The sequence below is a fragment of the Carassius auratus genome, chromosome 24 (genome assembly GCF_003368295.1).
Source record: "Carassius auratus strain Wakin chromosome 24, ASM336829v1, whole genome shotgun sequence".
Classification (NCBI taxonomy): Eukaryota; Metazoa; Chordata; class Actinopteri; order Cypriniformes; family Cyprinidae; genus Carassius; species Carassius auratus.
The window spans coordinates 9207903-9227941 of NC_039266.1; positions in this window are offsets into that span (position 1 = coordinate 9207903).

Consider the following 20039-nt stretch of genomic DNA (forward strand, 5'->3'; position numbering starts at 1 on the left):
AAACATGCGAGTACACACTCTGTGCTATGTGGCTGTTATGTCACTGAATGAGTGACGTACTGAGTGTACAAACTAGAAGACTTGATTATCAGATCTGACATCTGAGACAGAGAAGGATCGGAAAAAGAAAACAAAGTAGGGAAGCAGAGGTCTGTTGGGAAAGTTGGAGCCGGCTGCGTGTAGACATGAGAAAGAACATGGAGAACTTGTTTGTGAGAGTTCGACAGACTGACCTATGAAGTCAGATCATCTGATCCAATTCTGCAGTCTGTAGATGTTCTTTCATCCAGTTCAAATCCTGTTTATATTTGCAAGATCAGTGTGGGTAGGATGCTCAGTGTGGTACGATCTCAGATCAGTGAATCCAAAAAAACAACCATATGAAGAACCATAATCTCAAAATATCTGTGGTTCTTTTGGTTTTTGATTTAGACATGTGACTCTTCTGAAGTATTGCATACATTGCTTTCTTTATTAAATGGATTTGCTGTTATTAATTACTCACTCTTATGTTGTTCCAAACAAGCTGTTATGTTTTTTTCTTTCTGTGTAAAAAAAATTATTCCTATAGCTTCATAAAATTACAGTTGAACCACTGATGTCACATGGAATAATTTAACAATGCCTTTACTATCTTCCTGGCCCTTGAAAGTGTCAGTCCCATAGCTGTCTGGAGGGTAAGAAAGCTCTAGGATATCATCTAAAATGTCTTCATTTGTGTTCTGAAGATGAACGAAGGTCTTACGGGTTTGGAACAGAAGGAGTGTGAGTAATTAATGCAAAATTTTCATTTTTTGGGGTGAAATCTCTTTAAGGTACATTTTAGTTTAGGGATCAATTCTCATTATTAAGTAGCTGCTTATTAGAATGCATATTAATAGCATATTCGCTGTTTGTTAGTATTTATTACACACATATTAAAGGGGTCATGAACTGCGTCCAATTTTGTGCGTCCACTCATAAGATTTTTACATAAAAAAATACAAACCCATCATGATTTAGATGTAATAGGCTATTCTGTCATCTTGCTGTCTTCGGAGCCATATTGATCATTTGGTTTCATAGAAGAGAAAGATCTTGATCTTCTTCTGTTAGATCGATGCTTATCCACACTATTACATCATAGAGTGGTACATTCCAAAAGTTGTTGTTTTGGCAAACTGTCTTCAATATAAGTTATTTTTAGACTAACAAGAACATTTTGAGTTCTGAAAATGTTTTATAAAAATATCCCCAAACCACTATAACAGTGTTATTTGTGCTGACTTGTGTGTACTTACATTATCCCAAATGTTTAAATCCAGAGAAATAAGCATTTAAATCTAATGACAGACATAGTGTCATTGTGTCGCCTGCCAATGGCATCAGAACCCCTCGATTTTTTGTAGAAAACATGGAAACACCAAAGATGCTTTGATATGATACGTTTCACTACGACAGTTTTCAGCCTCACCCTGCTTCATTCTACTGAGTTAATATATCATTAGCTGATTCAAGATCATGATTTCTGCTCAAGTCCCGTTGGATTGCATCGGCTGTGGGGATGAAGATGACAACTACAGTACCATGATTCCACACTCAGCCACAGCATCATCAAACTATGCCTTTGCTTCTTTGTTTGTTTTTAATATGCGCCCTCTAGTGGCAATTACGTACATATTGTTCCTTTAATTACCAAAGAACCAACTTGATTTAGATTAAGAAAAGCAAGTTGTAGGCTCTCTTACCAGTTTTCTTAAGGTTAAATTCACCTGCAAATACTAAATAAGTCATCATTCACTGACCCTCATTCGGTTCCAAATCCAAATCCGGACTTTTTATGATGTCTTTATTTACTTTTTGAAACTTGAAAATGTTATTGTTAATGTTAAACTACGTGTGAAATAAGATTCTCTAGATCATTAATGTCTGGTGGTTTTCCAAGGCTCAGCATCAGAGAGGATTACACAAGATATGGTATCTTCTGACACAAAAACTCACAAAAAAAATCTAGGTATATCAACAGTGAAAATGGCAAACGTTGAGACAAGGCAGCTGCGTATTACAAACAATTGCATTATATGAGACTGGCACTTTGCATTAAATCCAGCCAAAATAAATTCTGCGAGGATGTGAAGGTAGGTTTATCACCTTCCCAAACATTTCTCACATCCCCTCATGAGTGTAGTTGAATGCAAACATATCTCTCTTAACTTGTGTGTGTGGTGTGCATTCAGTTGATAGGACACAAGAAAAAAGAAAACGAGTAATGAGGTCAATGGCTCAAACAATAAGGGCCAGTTTGCTTAAGATTCGTTAAGGCACATGCTTAAATATTTGTCAACACAGGTAAATTACAGTGGGTACGGAATGTATTCAGACCCCCTTAAAATGTTTCACATTGTTATATTGCAGTCATTTGCTAAAATCATTTAATTTCTTTTCTTTCCTCATTAATGTTCACACATCACCCCATATTGACAGAAAAACCCACAATTGTTGACATTTATTAAAGAAAAACTGAAATATCACACGGTTCTAAAGTATTCAGGCCCTTTGCTCAGTATTTAGTAGAATCACCCTTTTGATCTAATACAGCCATTAGTCTTTTTGGGAAAGATGCAAGTTTTTCACACCTGGATTTGGGAATCCACTGCCATTCCTCCTTGCAGATCCTCTCCAGTTCTGTCAGGTTGGATGGTGAACGTTGGTGGACAGCCATTTTCAGGTCTCTCCAGAGATGCTCAATTGGGTTTAAGTCAGGTATCTGGCTGGGCCATTCAAGACCAGTCACAGAGTTGTTGTGAAGCCACTCCTTCGTTATTTTAGCTGTGTGCTTAGGGTCATTGTCTTGTTGGAAGGTGAACCTTCGGCCCAGTCTGAGGTCCTGAGCACTCTGGAGAAGGTTTTCATCCAGGATATCCCTGTACTTGGCCGCATTCATCTTTCCCTCGATTGCTCTTAGGAACCTTAAGTTCAGCAGACATTTGCCTTGACACAATTTTGTCTCTGAGCTCTTCAGGCTGTTCCTTTGACCTCATGATTCTCATTTGCTCTGACATGCACTGTGAGCTGGAAGGTCTTAAATAGACAGGTGTGTGGCTTTCCTAATCAAGTCCAATCTGTATAACCAAACACAGCTGGACTCAAATGAAGGTGTAGAACCATCTCAAGGATGATCAGAAGAAATGGACAGCACCTTAGTTAAATATATGAGTGTCACAGCAAAGGGTCTGAATACTTAGGACCATGTTTTATTTCAGTTTTTCTTTTATAAATGTTTTCTTAATAAATCTGCAAACATGTCAACAATTGTGTGTTTTCTGGCAATATGGGGTGCTGTGTGTACATTTATGAGGAAAAAAAAATCAATTTAAATGATTTTAGCAAATGGCTTCAATAAAACAAGGAGTGAAAAATTTAAAGGGGTCTGAATATTTTCCGTACCCACTGTATATGATTACTCCATTTGTTTGTTTGATTGACTCTTTAAACTAAATTTGTTCATGCATTAAAGGGTTAGTTCGCCCAAAAATGAAAATTATGTCATTAATAACTCACCCTTATGCTGTTCCAAACATGTAAGACCTACTTTTATCTTCGGAACACAGTTTAAGATATTTTAGATTTAGTCCGAGAGCTCTCAGTCCCTCCATTGAAACTGTGTGTACGGTATACTGTCCATGTCCAGAAAGGTAAGAAAGACATCATCAAAGTAGTCCATGTGACATCAGAGGGTCAGTTAGAATTTTTTGAAGCATCGAAAATACATTTTGGTCCAAAAATAGCAAAAACAATGACTTTATTCATCATTGTCTTCTCTTCCGGGTCTGTTGTGAGAAAGAGTTCAAATCAAAGCAGTCTGGATATCCGGTTCGCGAACGAATCATTCAGTTCACCAAATCGAACTGAATCGTTTTAAACGGTTCACATCTCTAATTCACATTAATCCACAAATGACTTAAGCTGTTAACTTTTTTAATGTGGCTGACACTCCCTCTAAGTTCAAACAAACCAATATCGCAGAGTAATACATGTACTCAAACAGTACACTGACTGAACTGCTGTGAAGAGAGAACTGAAGATGAAGACCGAGCCGAGCCAGATAACGAACAAAACATTGACTCGTTCACGAGTCGAGAACCGTTTCTGTCAGACGCGTCCGATTCGTGTACCGAGGAGCCGATGATACTGTTCATGTGTGATTCAGCGTGAAGCAGACCGATGCACAGAGCGTCTGAACTGAACTCATTCTTTTGGTGATTGATTCTGAACTGATTCTGTGCTAGTGTTATGGGCACGGGTAAACCGAAGGCTTGAATCAAGGGCAATCATCGCCAATGACGCCATTACGTCGAGCGCAAAAGTACTGGTGAACCATTTTCTTCAACCGGTTTATTGAATCGAACTGTCCAAAAGAACTACTGGTGATCCGAACACCGATGCAACCGGTTCTTCACTTGTGAACGAGTCAGTCTATTGTTCATTATCTGGCTCGGCTCGGTGTTCATCTTCACAGCAGTTCAGTCAGTGTACTGTTTGAGTGCATGCATTACTCCGCGATATTGGTTTCTTTGAACTCAGAGGGAGTGTCAGCCACATTAAAAAAGTTAACATCTCAAGTCATTTGTGGATTAATGCGTATTAGAGATGTTAACCGTTTAAAATGATTCAGTTCGATTTGGTGAACTGAATGATTCGTTCGCGAACCGGATATCCAGACTGCTTTGATTTGAACTCTTTCTCACAACAGACACGGAAGAGAAGACAATGCTGAATAAAGTCATCGTTTTTGCTATTTTTGGACCAAAATGTATTTTCGGTGCTTCAAAAAATTCCAACGGACATTCTGATGTCACACGGACTACTTTGATGATGTTTTTCTTACCTTTCTGGACATGGACAGTATAGCGTAAACACAGCTTCAATGGAGGTACTGAGAGCTCTCTGACTAAATCTAAAATATCTTAAACTGTGTTCCGAGGATAAAAGGAGGCCTTACATGTTTGGAACAGCATAAGGGTGAGTTATTAATGACATAATTTTCATTTTTGGGCGAACTAACCCTTTAAAGGGGTCAAATGTTGTGATTTCAATGTTTCATTTTCTCTTTGGAGTGTATAAATAAGATCTGTAAAGTTGCAAAGACTAAAGTCTCAAATCCAAAGAGAAATTCTTTATAAAAATTTTAGTCAACCACACCTTCATTAAACGGCTCTTTTTAACACGCCCCCACATGTCTATGTCACAATGTGGGACGATGTGCATAACGCAGCCCAAATGTTCATGCAAAGAAAGAAGGCGTAACTTTAATTCTCACTGTTGTCTACGGCACAATGTCGTCGAGAAACTGTGTGTTTCATTGTGAAAGAAAATTATCTCGAAATCAGTGGTTAAGTTGTTTTTACAACACTGTTCCAGAACAATCAATCCAAATATTGGTGTTTGCAGCACACTTTATCATGAGGACTGTTTCTTGAATCATGTAGCCTACAATGCGTATGTGGCACAAAGGCTGTTTCTATAAAGTTGGGCAGCTACAACTTTCCGAAGACAGTCTGGAGCTTCTGACTCACTGTCTGTAAGTATGTTTTTTTTTATTTTTTTTATTTAAAGAATTTGCCACTGGCTAATCAAACGTGACTTTTGAGCAGTGTAGAATAGCGCTTGTTTTTTCTCCAATCACAAACGCAGACATGGTTTTATATTTATGCTGCACAATTTTCAAAAAAAAAAAAAAAAAAAAAAATAGAAAAAGTCATTATAATCAGTAATTATCTCCAAATTGGATCCAACAAATGTTTTTTATTGGTTTTGTCTCATTGTGCTGGGACATGGCATCACAGTATGGTGAAGGGCGTAACATTTCCATCACACGCTTGAGGCATTCAGCCAATCACAACGCACTGCATACCTGGCCTCTCATCATACACCTCACTTTTTTAGAACTATAAGCTTTGTAAAAAACAATGTTTCTTTTCAGAAAGGCAGGGCATAGAGGAGCAACAATAATGTACATTTTATGGAAAATAGAGTTTTTTTGTTTGCTTGTTTGTTTGTTTGTTTTTTTCCCCTAACTGCATAAACACATTGCATTACACAAAATAAACATAATAATGTTATTTTTAGCAATGTCATATGAACCCTTTAAAATTACTCTCTCTCTCTCTCTCTCTCTCTCTCTCTCTCTCTCTCTGTGTGTGTGTGTGTCTATACACATATATGATATGTTACATAAAAGAAAACTTCACATAAGACATTTAGTACAAAAAATAAAAATAAACTTCTACCATAAGCATTATATTTAATTGTCATCTTGTCATAATGTTCATGTTGTAAAGAAAATATTTTTTCATTATTTATCCATTTATTGAAAGTGCCACATGAAAGTGAAATATTAAAATGATACAGGCAAAACAAGTACAAGCTTGGGTGACTATGCTTCTTATAATTTCCCACTGAAACATTATGTTGTTTTCCTGGCATTGAATATGGGAAGCATTTATATGCTATCACCATTATGAACGCTTTCTGTTTAGTGGCAGTTTGACTTGTTTGGCAATCTTCCTTTGTAACTTTTATGTGTTATGTTATTGACAAAGGACACATCTTTTTCTCTGTCCTTTTCCAGCCATCAAGGTTTTGAAAATATTTACAACCACTTTCACCGGGGGTTCATAAGAAGTTGTTAGCATAGCTGCTGATGCCTGACATTTTATCTGTAATAGACAGTAACTGGAATGTTTTATTGGGTAGTGTTACTATGATGCATTATCTTCGGATGGCTCATATCAAGCCAAGTGTTACGACCCATAAACCAACATGAAAGGCAATTAGAGACCAAATCCCAGGTCCACAGATCTTCAAAGAAAGTGATTATATTTGTGTGGCCTTCCTAGTCAGCATGGGTTGATGAACAGTGACATTTGAGAGATATTACAGCAAATATCTACACACTTCAGGGTCACTATTCCACAACAATCTGTACTATAGTTGGAAAGCAGTCTTCTAGTTTATAGAAATTGCTGACCCTAGATTAAAGCAATTTTTACTAAAAAAAAAAAAAAAAAAAACTATACCTTTTCAGAGACAGTCTCCCCAAAAAAAAAAAAAAAAAAAAAAAAAAAAAAAAAACACATGACCTTATTATCCCAAACAGGAAAGAGAGGTTGGGGGAAATGATGGGAAAGACACTGGAAACGAGAAGATAATTAACCACTACTTCGGCTATGAATTTGTCTCTTTTAAAATTAATCATATTCATTTGGTATGATGGATGTTGAGGTTTTATAATTCATGCATATATTTATAGATAATCCATGTGGTTCACTGAACTGAAAAAATGATTGATATAACAATTTAGAATGTAATTCCACTATGTTTAATGTTGTGTTTCATGTTGTGCCATGACAAACATAACTAAATATGTGTAATTTTATGTGTAATTTGTTGTGGCAAGCCTAAATCCCAGAAAATAATGATTTATTTCATGTATACTTGTATATGGATGGCCTAAATCAGCTAGGCTTGATTTAATCGTTTCCAGTAACGAACAACAAACCGATACTGAATATCGGCAAATATTACTGTTAGCACTATTACAATGTTTGGAGGATAAACAAGGAGGATTCTACTAGGGTGTGAATGTATAAGCAATAGGAATATAATAGTATTTGTAAATTTGTGATGTTGTGACATTGTAAGGTCAACGTTTGGCAGTTAGACAGTTCAATTCAATGCATGCATCAATTCAATCAATGCCTGCGTGTATGCATGCATGCATTCATTCATTCATTCATTTGTTTGATGCATGCATCCATTCTATGCATCGATCCATGCATTCATTCATGAGATGTATGCATTCATTACATGCATTCATTACATTAATTAATTAATTCATTCAATGCATGCAATAATTCAATGCATTAGGTGCATGCATTAATTCATTTGATGCATTCATTCATTCAATGCATTCATTCATTCATTCATTCATTCGAAGCATTCTATGCATTCATGCATGCATGCATTAATTCAATTGAATACATTGATTTATTTGACACATTTGAAACATTAATATGCACGTTATATGCTGGTAACTAGTCCAGCTCTCTAACCATTAGGCCACAGCTGCCCCAAAGATTAAGTTCATCATTGAGTTCAGTGATGTGATCATTTCAGTTCTATTTAAATAGTATCTGTGCAATCATTTACAATCAAGTCAACAGTATCACTGTAAATGAAGTGACCCCATTTGCGTGTGAGGTGAACATAATAAACACTACACTACAAAAACCTGCAATAACATTAACCTCACTAGATTCAAACCCATGACCTGTGTGTTTTTTTTTTTTTATTGTGTGTTTTTGTTCATTTTTCACAACAAAAATATTACTTATAAAGTCACAGCAGCAACCATTTGTAGTGAATTGTTGGCCTTCTGGAAAGTATGAACATGTACTCAATACTTGGTAAGGGCTTTTTTAGCTTTAATTACTGCCTCAATTCAGTTTGTGGCACTGCTGAGGTGGTATGGAAACCCAGGTTTCTTTGATAGTGGCCTTCAGCTCATCTTCTTTTTTTTTGGTTTCTTGTTTCTCATTTTCCTCTTGATAATATCTCATAGATTCTCTATGGGCCTCAGGTCTGGTGAAGTCATACGAGACTGGCACTTTGCATTATACCCAGCCAAAATAAATTCTGCGAGGATGTGAAGGTTGGTTTTATCACCTTCCCAAATGTTTCTCATATCCTTTCACGAGTGTAGTTGAATGCAAACATACGTATCTCTCTTAACTTGTGCATGTGTGTGTGTTGTGGATCCAGTTGATAGTTTCAGTTGAAGAAAAAAGGAAGCGAGTAATGAGGTCAATGGCTCAAACAATAAGGACAAGTTTACTTAAGATTCGTCAAGGCCCATGCTTAAATATTGTGCTTGCTGGCCAGTCAAGCACACCAACACCATGGTCATTTAATCAACTTTTAGTGCTCTTGGCAGTGTGGCCAGTTGTGAAATCCTTCTGGAAAATGAAATCAGCATCTTCAAAAAGCTGGTCAGCAGAAAGAAGCTTTAATTTATTTTAACGTTTTTTTCTTATAGTAGTTTCTAAAGTATCATAGTTACACTTGTATATTTGATACCTTGTATGGAATTTTCACTCCTTAAATACCTCTTGTTCCATTTAAAATCATATTTTTCTTTAAAACTGTCTTGTAGTTTACCACCGTTTTGAATAGTGTTGTTCAAATCTAAGAATGTGTTTGTGTTTCCCAACCTCTTTTCTGTAATGCTTGAGAAGAGCAGGAGAGTCGGCTCATTGAATTGTTTCTCTCAGCCATGACCTATTCAATTTCGGCACACATGTCCACCACCTGTTACTGGGCCTCTGGACCAGGTTTCCTCTCAGCCAAATCCAACCAGAAAACAGTGGTTTAGATGGAACATGTCTCTTCATGTATCTTCTCCAAGGGGTGTGAGTGGCTCATCACTTTAACAAACATCATATAAATGTCATATTAAACTACATGGGTTAGAACTGGGAAAAACTGCTAGGCCAAGCCTGACTAAAAAGAAAAAACTGCTTAATTATGTGACTTGTGAAGAGCTAAAATAGTCTTTTAAAGGCTCAATGAACAAACAGGTACTTACACTCAGGATATTATTTTGATTTTATTTAGATATGTTTTGCAGGGGATATACAATTAGACTTATACTCTTAATGAAATTGAAACAACAGAGGATGCAGACTTTGAGCATTCACTCAGGGCAGTAGCTGGGGTTTGCGGGGCCCCAATGCAGGGTGTATCGTTGGACCCTGAAATTGTTTAATTTGTATGTTGTTCTATTTATTTATTCATGCTTTTTACAAAATGTTGATTTATTCATATTTACACAATGTTGTTGTTTTTTTTTTCTTTCAAGTTTGTATTGTAGGTGTCCAGGTACAGAGACCGATAACACTGCATAGTCTTTACTGTAAAATTAAATAAAGTCAAACTAAAATTTATTCAGACACCTTCAACATTTCTCACATTAACAGAGTTTATTTGCTATGGTTTAGAAAATGGTAATAAAATATGACAATAACTCAGGGTTAAACTTTGTCAGAACAAATTAATCTTGATAATGTCAGCTAACTTTGATAGAAAGATATGTAATGGATTACAATCAATCAAAAAGTCAGGCAACAATTAGTATGACAATATTTACACAACTATCAATACTTTGTCGACCAATTACCAAGCAACGCTTAATTTTGTTCAGTCTGTGGTATAAAAAGTGTGCATTAGCAATTCAAAAAAAAAAAAAAAAAAAAAACTATGTCAGGTCAAAGTATCAGAATAATTATTGGTCCCAATTTTTTATTTAGTTTTTTAAGTATATTTTAATAAGTTTAATTTTCTTTCTTTCATTTTCTTGAATTAACATTAAGGACACCGACAGCAGTTAGTAAATTAAGCGCGGTCACATTAAGAGACAATGCATCCAGTGTTCAAGCACTTCTCAACACATCTCTGCGTGCTGAATTGGGCTCTTTGAAATCTTTTTTCTCTTTGCATGATTAAACTGCTATTTGTATTTGTTCATTCAGATGAAGGAGATGCAAAGGAGATCTCAGTTTGGCGTTGCTGTCCATGAGATGCAGCTCTGTGCATGTGCATCGGACACGGCATGTGAGTACTCGGTTGATTTTTTCTGCGTCGTCTTTGAATGCCTTAAACTCTTTTGAATGTTTCAATTGGCAAGGCTTAAAAACTTGTGCAAATGATAAGCTTTCATGACGATGCGCAGCAGTGACCCTTTGAACTTTTTTATGCCGACCTCAGCCAGTCGGTTGAGATCGCCAGGGGGCCCTCCCTCAGCCATCGGCCCCTATAATTGTCACCACCTTTCACCATACCAGCGATGGCCATTTGTCTCAGGATGGACTTTTTATGGAAAACTTTTTGTGTGTTTTGGGCATTTGGTCATTACACAACAATGGTGCTTTTGGGGTCTAAAAACATACAATGAATGTGAGCTATAGTATGTCTTCACTTTAAGAGAACATTTGGGATTTTGCCAAAAGGAAATGTTGTGTAGCTTTCAAGACAGTCCCCCCCAGGCTAACTATTTCTGTCCCATATCCTGTTGACAGCACTTTCATTGTGTTTCTAGAACATTCTTTCAGTGTTGTTATGTTTAGCATTAGTGTCTCTGCTCGGTGTTGGTGACCTTCTGCAAAAGATGCAGAGATGCACAAGAGTCCAAACATTGCATTTGTGGTCAACGGAAATTCTTTTAACTGAATTGTTGGACACTATTTGGTGCCTACTTTCACAAGAATGGAGAAGGATGTTATCCCATATCCTGTTTGTAGGAGGGTCTATGAAACCCTGTTTAAAGGAGACAATGAGAACAATTGGTCAGGAAATCTGACAGAACTACACGGTGCAACATGTCAATCAGAGAGTGAGGGTCGTGACTTTAACTTAAAAATGTTCTCTTACCAGGCTTGATAATATTGAAAAAGTTTACTCATTGATTGATGTGTCATAATAATGTCAATTGCACTACACAGTATTGTAGTTTAGCACTTGGGTTTAATTATTTAGTAAGTTCTTTGCCTGTCCCAGATGAAAATAAGTTTATGTTACATTTAAAATAAATATAAATATAGAAATAGCTTATAAGATGATCATATTTACATTTAGTTTTTTTTTTTTTTTTTTACAAAAAAGGTAATTGATTGCCTCATTTGTCACCTTTTCTTTTGAAACATCTCAGTTACATATGTAACTCGCAATCCCTAAAGGAGGGAATGGAGACCGATCGCATTGACCGATCGGCTGATCGCAGTGCAGGTATAACTAGGCAGCAGGTGCAATGCATACTCAGGTTTTCTCTGACGAGACGAGCCATTGAAACAGTCGCTCGGTGGTGGTACAGCAGCTGTGGCAATGGGATGTGATGTCTCCATTCCTTCCATCAGGGAATGAGAGTTACATACATAACTGAGACGTTGCCTTTCAGTCTGTCCCTCTCTATGTCATGGTGGTTATGACCAATGAATTGAGATCCCTACCAAAATGCCATGGATGGGAGAGCCCTTAACCCTGTGTTCACACAACTGATCCTGAGACTGAGCTAGTATCAGCCAGTCTTCGAGGTAGATGAGTATCTGAATGTGTCCCGCTTTCTCAGGGGAACAAGGGCTGCCTCTGCAACTTTTGTGAAGACACGGGGCACAGTAATGGCCTGTGGCACTGAAGGATAGAAACATGAAAGTACCCATCCTTCAGGTTGATCGATGCAAACCAATCTCGGGGCCAGATGCACCCGAAGGGCCATAAAATCCCGTCTACATATCATCTGGAGGGACCGGCTCTATTGGATCCTTCACGAGTAGGACTGCATGTAAGACAGGACATCTGCAAGTGGACACTCCTGAACTTGGGAGGATGCTAAGTGAACTGAATCGCAAAGCCGAGTCAGACGATGCGAAGGAGCCAGCCTGGGGAGTGCTAGCCACACTCCCAGATACTGTACAAGTGGCACCAACAGGACCACCAATGTACCTGCAGTGGGGCAACTAAGAGGAATTCAGGGACCCAGCCCTGGAATCTCATAGACTGTCCAAAGGGGGCTCTACGTGTGTGCAACTCTTAACTGCATTTGTGCAGAGGATGCGTGAGTAATAAGTTTGATTGCACACTTGAACTGCTCACTGGTGAGAGAGGAAGGTGAGTGTGATCTGAGACTGGCCCATCCACAACTCCCTGTCCCATCTGGGGACCCAGATATAGAAGAAGCTGTTCATTTGTTGAGGTTTTGGGTACCATTCACGGTGAAGTCAATGGCGCAAAAAAGTGAAGGAGTGGTGCATTCACCATCTCCTGAAGAGCAGCACTCTCCATCTCTAGGTCACCCGTCTCAGTGCCTCAGTCTCTTCCTCTTGCCACCAGGTTTGGTGGGGGCCTGGACTAGCGGGGCGGCTTCCCTGCAACCAGCTCCACTGTGCTGTTTTGCCAGAGGCTGCTGCATTTGCTGCGTGAGAGCAAAGATCAGACTGTAGCACTGCCGGACGGGTGCAGGCACGTGGAGCAGGATGTGTTTGGTGGCCTCTGTATGTTTCTAAGCGGTGGAGAACTTCTAGGCAAAGTTCTCCAATTCATCGCCAAAGAGGCCAGTCTGGGACCTGGAGGCATTTAAGAACTGAATCTTATCTGTCAGCCTTACACAGCCAGATATGGCATTTCTGGACAACCAAAGTGGACATCGCATAGCCCAAAGACCGCGCAGTGACCTTCATCACCCATAGCGCAAGGTCAATAGCAGTGTGGAGCCCTTTAAGAACTTCCAGGTCATGCCCACCCTCATGCGGGTCCTTCAGTGCCTTGGCCTGATGGACCTGCAACAACGCCGTGTAGGGCAGAGGCAGCTTCTCGACTGGCCGCATAAGCACTGCCTGTCTGTGCCAACGAGTATTTACAGGCCTGGGAGGGGAAAGATGGCTTGCCCCACCAGGTGACAGTGGTATTTGGACACAATTGCATCGCAACTGAATGCTCCATCAGAGGGACCTTTGTATACCCCGCGCTGCCCCAGGGGGTATGAGCCACCAGGGGGGTTTCTGGCAGTGAAAGGTGCTGTCCACGACCCAGTGAGCTCATCATGCACTTCTGAGAAGAAAGGCACTGGGGTGGGGCCATTACTGTAATACCAGCTAGGAAGAGGCACGCCTTTGCAGGAAATGGAGCAGGGTCCACAACTGTGATGGTCATTTTTCCGCAATGAGAGTATGACTTGTCCACAAACGCCGCCTCAGCGTGCTTAATGCCAAGACAAGTCAGGCAGCAATTGTGACCATCACGCAGCACCAGGTAATGACCTCATCCAGAAACAAACAGGTTTGCTGAAGCACACCAACACCAGAGCTTCCAAAGCGTGAGCTGAAAGTCATTGAGTTTTCACTCTGTGCAGTGAGGTCAGGAGCAGAACAATAAACAGTAACTGCTCAGCTCTAAATCGAAGAGCTGAGTATGCGTTGCACCTTCTGCTTAGTTATACTTGTGCTACGATCAGTGGCAGCTGGATGCAATCATCGCTGTCGTTTGTGGATCAGCTTACTATTTTTTGTTTTCGGCAGTTTCATGAAAAATACATTTCATATTGATTCATTGGATTAATTGCATTTTGAGAAAAAGTATCATAAATTTATCGCAGTTTGGGGGAAAATTGTTGAATTTTATAAGCAAACTTTGAAAATCAAAAGCTGGATTTGTTTTTATAACCCAAAGTTGCTATGTGAAAGTTTAAAACAGAAAAATATTGGTGTTCATCTTGCCACTTTCTTGATAAAAAAAAAAAAAAAAAAAAAAAAAAAAAAAAAAATTTTACTCAAATTTATCAAAATGGATTTATTGCATTTTGGAACCAAACTCTTCATATATTCTCTCCCATATATACCCCTGAGAGAGAGAGAGGGAGATAGAAAACCTGTCTAAAGGTAAATCTTTGTCCCTTATGTAAACCCAAATGGCACATATTAGTGCCTTAAAGGTACATAATAGTACTTTAAAAGTACATATTGTACCTAAAGTGTACATAATGTGTCAGCAAATTTTGGTACCTTTTTTTTGAGTGTGCAGAGCCTTTTGTCGAAAACTCTGTCTGATTCTTTGAACTGAGGTTTATCCTTGAGCCACAAGATCCAGGATCCAGACTCCTCCCAGTCAAGGTTGGCATGGCAGAGTAATGTTGAGAGGGCGTTTGGTGGCACATTTAATAAAAGTTTAAGCAGACCACTCAAGTAAATATTATCGACCCTCCCTTTCCAGACACAACAGATCCCCCGACTCAAGCCTCAGCTCACTTTCTCTAATTAAGCACAGACACTATAAGAAAGTGTCAGCCCGGGACAGCAGTGATGGGACACCAGGGGAGGACTGCTGCTATCCTGATCAACACCCTCCCTCACACATTACAGCCAGTCACTGAAGCCCAGCAGAACTTTAGTCAGCCGAAACTGGGTCAAAGGTCAAACACTGGAGAGCCTGTTTTGCATTTACTCTCTGCAGATTTTGAAGCACCCATATAACTGCCAGACTAGAAATCAACCCTAAATTGTTGGAGACTGGACAGGCAGGTTTTGCACTTGGGAAATTTTGTTTAAGTCTGGGTTGTGTTATTTTGCAATTTTTTTTAGTAGTTATTAGCATGTCTCTAAATATGTAACAACTTAAGCTACCATTGTGTCTCTTGGAAAAAAAAAAAAAATATATATATATATTAAATGTGCACTTGTCGAGTTTATAAATACTGTTCTTTTATAGTGTTGACTAATGTACTAAAGCACATTTAGTACTTGATTATAATTTCAACTATTATTCAATATAACAATAACAATGTTATATTTAAAATGTAATAAATTGCAACTGCATTATTATACTCATATGTTTATACTTTATATATCACATTATATACTTCATATGTTTAGCTAATTGCATTCAATATACATTTCAATTACAATACATTTTAATTAAATAGCAATTAAGATGAAGTGTCCAAAAAACATTACTTTAAGTTTATCCTCAAGAATATTTATAAAGTATATTGATAAGTAGTCTTTTTAATGCTAAAGTGTAGGTTTTTATTTATTTATTTATTGATGTTGTTGTTGATTTGCACAAGGGGTCAAATACTTCAAACATATGTTATACACATTTTATAGCAACTTTAGAAGATTCAGAGATGGATTGAAGCAGCACATTCCATTTTGTTATTTGATGGGTAAATGTTCTGATTACACATAAATTAACTGCATGTGGTGTTTAAATGTAGTGTTTATGAGTGAGGCGAACGTGCAGGTTGAACAGAAAACTAGGCTAGTTCACTCATTTTAAAGCGGAATCATTTACAAAAAAGGATTTCCAAAAACTTTGATTACGTTGTCACTATTGCTTTGCCTGTTTTTACAGATTGTTTCGTAGCAGTGGGCATTCATTTCTGATTCTACAATATGCCATGCCTATTCAAACAGAGCATTCTGATGAGGGGGGTTAAAAGCGGGACAGAAAATAGTTTATTACTTCTAAATAATAATAAAAACAATTATAATCCTATTATATGATTATAAGTGGAACTCAGAGAACAGTATTTTTTTTTTTATATATATACAACAGAGACAATTCATGATCCTTTTAAGATGCTTAGTAAAAAAAAAAAATAATAATAATAATAAAAAATAAATAAATAAATAAAAAGGTAATGGAATTGTTGACAATTGCCTTTGAAAAATAAAAATTGCTGACCTTATTGTATATGCATTTGTAGGAGTTTCTCTTTCAGATGGGAGGAGAATATTAAAACGAATCATGCAGAATTATGTATATAGAATAGGTATTCAATTTACTGGTATCTGTGCATTATTTACTGCATGTTTTAACCAGTTTTGAACTTGATGCAAAAATGTTTTTATATTCTCTTATATTGTTTCAGTTTGCATGAAATACATTAAATCTGAGGTCACATGACAATTCTTTATATAAAGCCTATGCTTTCATATTGGTCTTTAGCCATTTAAATACTAGAAAAAACAACTCTGGAGTTGATTAGGTATATATTTTTGGGAATATTACTTAAGAAATTATTTCATTTGGGTCACACTGTGTGAAATTTCCAGTAAAATCTGGTTTCATTCATAATCATTTTCCCACAGAGGAGATAGATTATTGAATAAGGTGCCATCTCTGGTTTTCCATTTCCTTTAAATGTCAATTATGTTATTTAAGCTTTCACTCATATGTGAAAATCATGTCACCTAATTGTCTAACAGGAGTTTGAGCTTAGTACCAAGATCTAAATCCTCCATAAAGCAGTTGACCAATGACCAGCCATGAAACCTTTAAGAGGCTTTCTGAAAACTTGCCATCTTTATCACTAATGCGACCATTTCTCTCTGTGCTTGTCTATTTTTCTGTTGGATACATTATAATTATTTATTTTCTTTCTTTTTTTTTTTTTTCAGGCAGGAACATGGTTTCTCTAAACAGAAACAGCCCCACATTTGTACCAATTTATAGACAGCACAAACTTGTTTAAGAAAAAATATGGACACATTGGAAATAGTGAGGTGAACAGGCAGATTAGTGTGCACTCTTTATATTGAATCAGAGGCACTGTGCCTGCTGGGATGGCTGCGGGGGCCGGCACACATGGCTATCTGTGAAGAAACAAGCCATGTGGAAATCAAATTATGTTACATGTCTACTACTGAGCGCTTTACCAATGCCAGCTCGCTCTTCTCTTAATAATATTTAAACAACATTTTCATTTGTCATACACCTGAAGGCTGAACCCATGTGTGTTGATCTTCTTTTCCAAAAAAACAGTTGATGATGAGCGTAGCAGCGTCAAATCTAACTTCAAATAACGTCAAAGGAAGCTTTTTTATGTATTTCTCTCCTCAGAGAATGTTCTTTTGGTTCCATTTCCTCTCAGTTTTCATCAAAACAGAAAAATCACAGTGCTGATGGAAATTACAGTTGTGATTCATTTGGCTTGAGCTGGACTCACGGCACAGACACTGATTGACTTAACACACCTCAATCAGAAGCTCTTGATACAAAACCTCTGATGTATGTGTGCTTTCCTCTTGATACATGTCTGAAAGGATCTGTGATTTTGTTTTGGCTGTAGACATGTAGCGAATCAGCTCAAATTGGGGAATATGAATAATTAATCATAACTAGTTTTAATTAATTATAAATATTTAGAAGATCTGCTAAAATGTTTACTTGACATCTCAGTGTCAACTATCTGTCAATTCTAAGAACGTTAATTTCCTGGTTTAGGAAAATAACTTTCTTACTGCTGTACAATATTATTCAGAGCATGTAGCAAAAATCTGCATGATTAGGGACCCCAGATATGAGCAAACAATGAACAACCTCAAGTGTTGATATAAGTATGACTTTATCAACTACATAAACACTTAAATTAGTCTAATGTACACACACACACACGCATACAGTGGGTATAAGAATAAGGGTTAAAGCTTAAATGGATACTCCACCCTAAAATGAAAATTTTGTCATTAATCACTTAACCCCATGTCGTTCCAAACCCGTAAAAGCTCTGTTCATCTTCGGAACACAATTTAAGATATGTTGGATGAAAACCTGGAGGTTTGAGACTGTCCCATACACTGCCAAGTAAATAACAGTGTCAAGGTCAATAAAACGTATGAAAAGTCGTCGTCAGAATACTTCATCTTCCATTAGATGTGCATTTACATTTATTCATTTAGCAGACGCATTTATCCAAAGTGACTTACAGATGAAGACAGTATAATAATGAAAAAAATGTAGTGTAATATTTGTTTCACCCCTGCAACATTCATGTTACATGTAATAAGGATCTGACAAAACATAATTTAAAATCAAAATTATTGAATTCATGTCTAGTTTTCTAACCAGTTTATTATTACAAGTGATTTTATGAATTGACATATTTAGTTTGGAAGAATTCCAAACTTGTTGACAGTTCAAATAATGTAATGCTTTAAAGTCAGCTACTCTGCAGTTTGCAAACCTCTAAACATATATTTTTAGATTTTGAGTAATAATTTAAGAACTGGAAAATTAAAAGCTGCGTGCGGTATTTGATTTCTAAACATTCCATTCTGCTATTTGAAATGTTGCCATGCACTGTATAGTATTTCTTCAATCTTCCTTAACTGATATAAAGATATAACTGATATGTCCGTTCTATATATATATATATATATATATATATATATATATATATATATATATATATATATATATAAAGCTTTATGTTTTTATAAGATGATTGCATTGTGTTTTACTGGATACCAGCATCCTCTTTATAATTTAAATATCACATAAGACAACATTTGGATATTGAGGTATATATTTTAGTAATATAATATATGGAAAATATGTTCACATAAATTCATATGGGTCACACTGTGTGACATTTCCCGGATAAACTGGTTGCGCATAATCATTTTCCCACAGGACAGCCAGATTATTCTCAAAGATGGATGTTATGACCAGAAGGTTGTTTAGTTCACTTCACTGTAAATTTAGTGAATAGCACTCGTGTAAGAGGACGTTCTTCTTATTCACATGACCCTCCAAATGCTTCCTGGCAATCCCACCCAGTGATGGGAGCCAGAACTCTTTATTTTAACAGACATTTCGTGGTGAACATTTAAAATGCAAAATGAATAATTTATATGTATATAGATTTCAAGAGATTGTAGAGGTGAAATGAGCAACCAAGTACCTATTTTTGAGAAAACTAGAAAAAATATAAGGGGCTGATGACTACAAAAAAATAAATTAAAAATAAATTAAAATAAAAACCTTACTAACAATGAATACTAATTTTGTATACATACAAAAAAAAAATTTATTGGTAGTAGCAGTTATTTAAATTTTTTTAATCAATGTAGAAAAGCATTGCATTCAAATAAATGTATGATTTAGACTATTAAAAAAAACTGCATTTATTTGTTCATTTCTTTACAGGATTTTATCAATTCAATTTAAATACAAAATTACACTTATTGGTTATTTTGTCTCAAATTAATTTTTCATTTATTTATATTCCAAAAATAAATGAATTAAATAATTAATTAAATGAATAGTTAGAACAAAATGAACAAGAAATTCAAAGTCATTCAAACCAATGACAATGGCTAGTGACAATGACAGAGGCAGGTTAGTGTGCATCCTGTAATTAGATTGGGAAGAAATCAGGACACATATAGCAGACACATGACTCTGTTTTCCAAAATTAACCAAGTAAGATATAGTACAGTACATATACTGTATAGTATAACTCAAACTCTCTGAGAAAAAAAAAAAAAAAACACAAAAGATAACTAATTACGAAAAAAATAAGTATGCCTTAATTATGAGGTTTTATTTCAGCAAACAATTTTCTAGTGGGAAATAAATTTGAATACTGGGATTATTTACTGACATATAGTATACATTGTAATATACGACAGTAATGATTCAAGAACCAAGCCGTATGGGACATGCGTAAA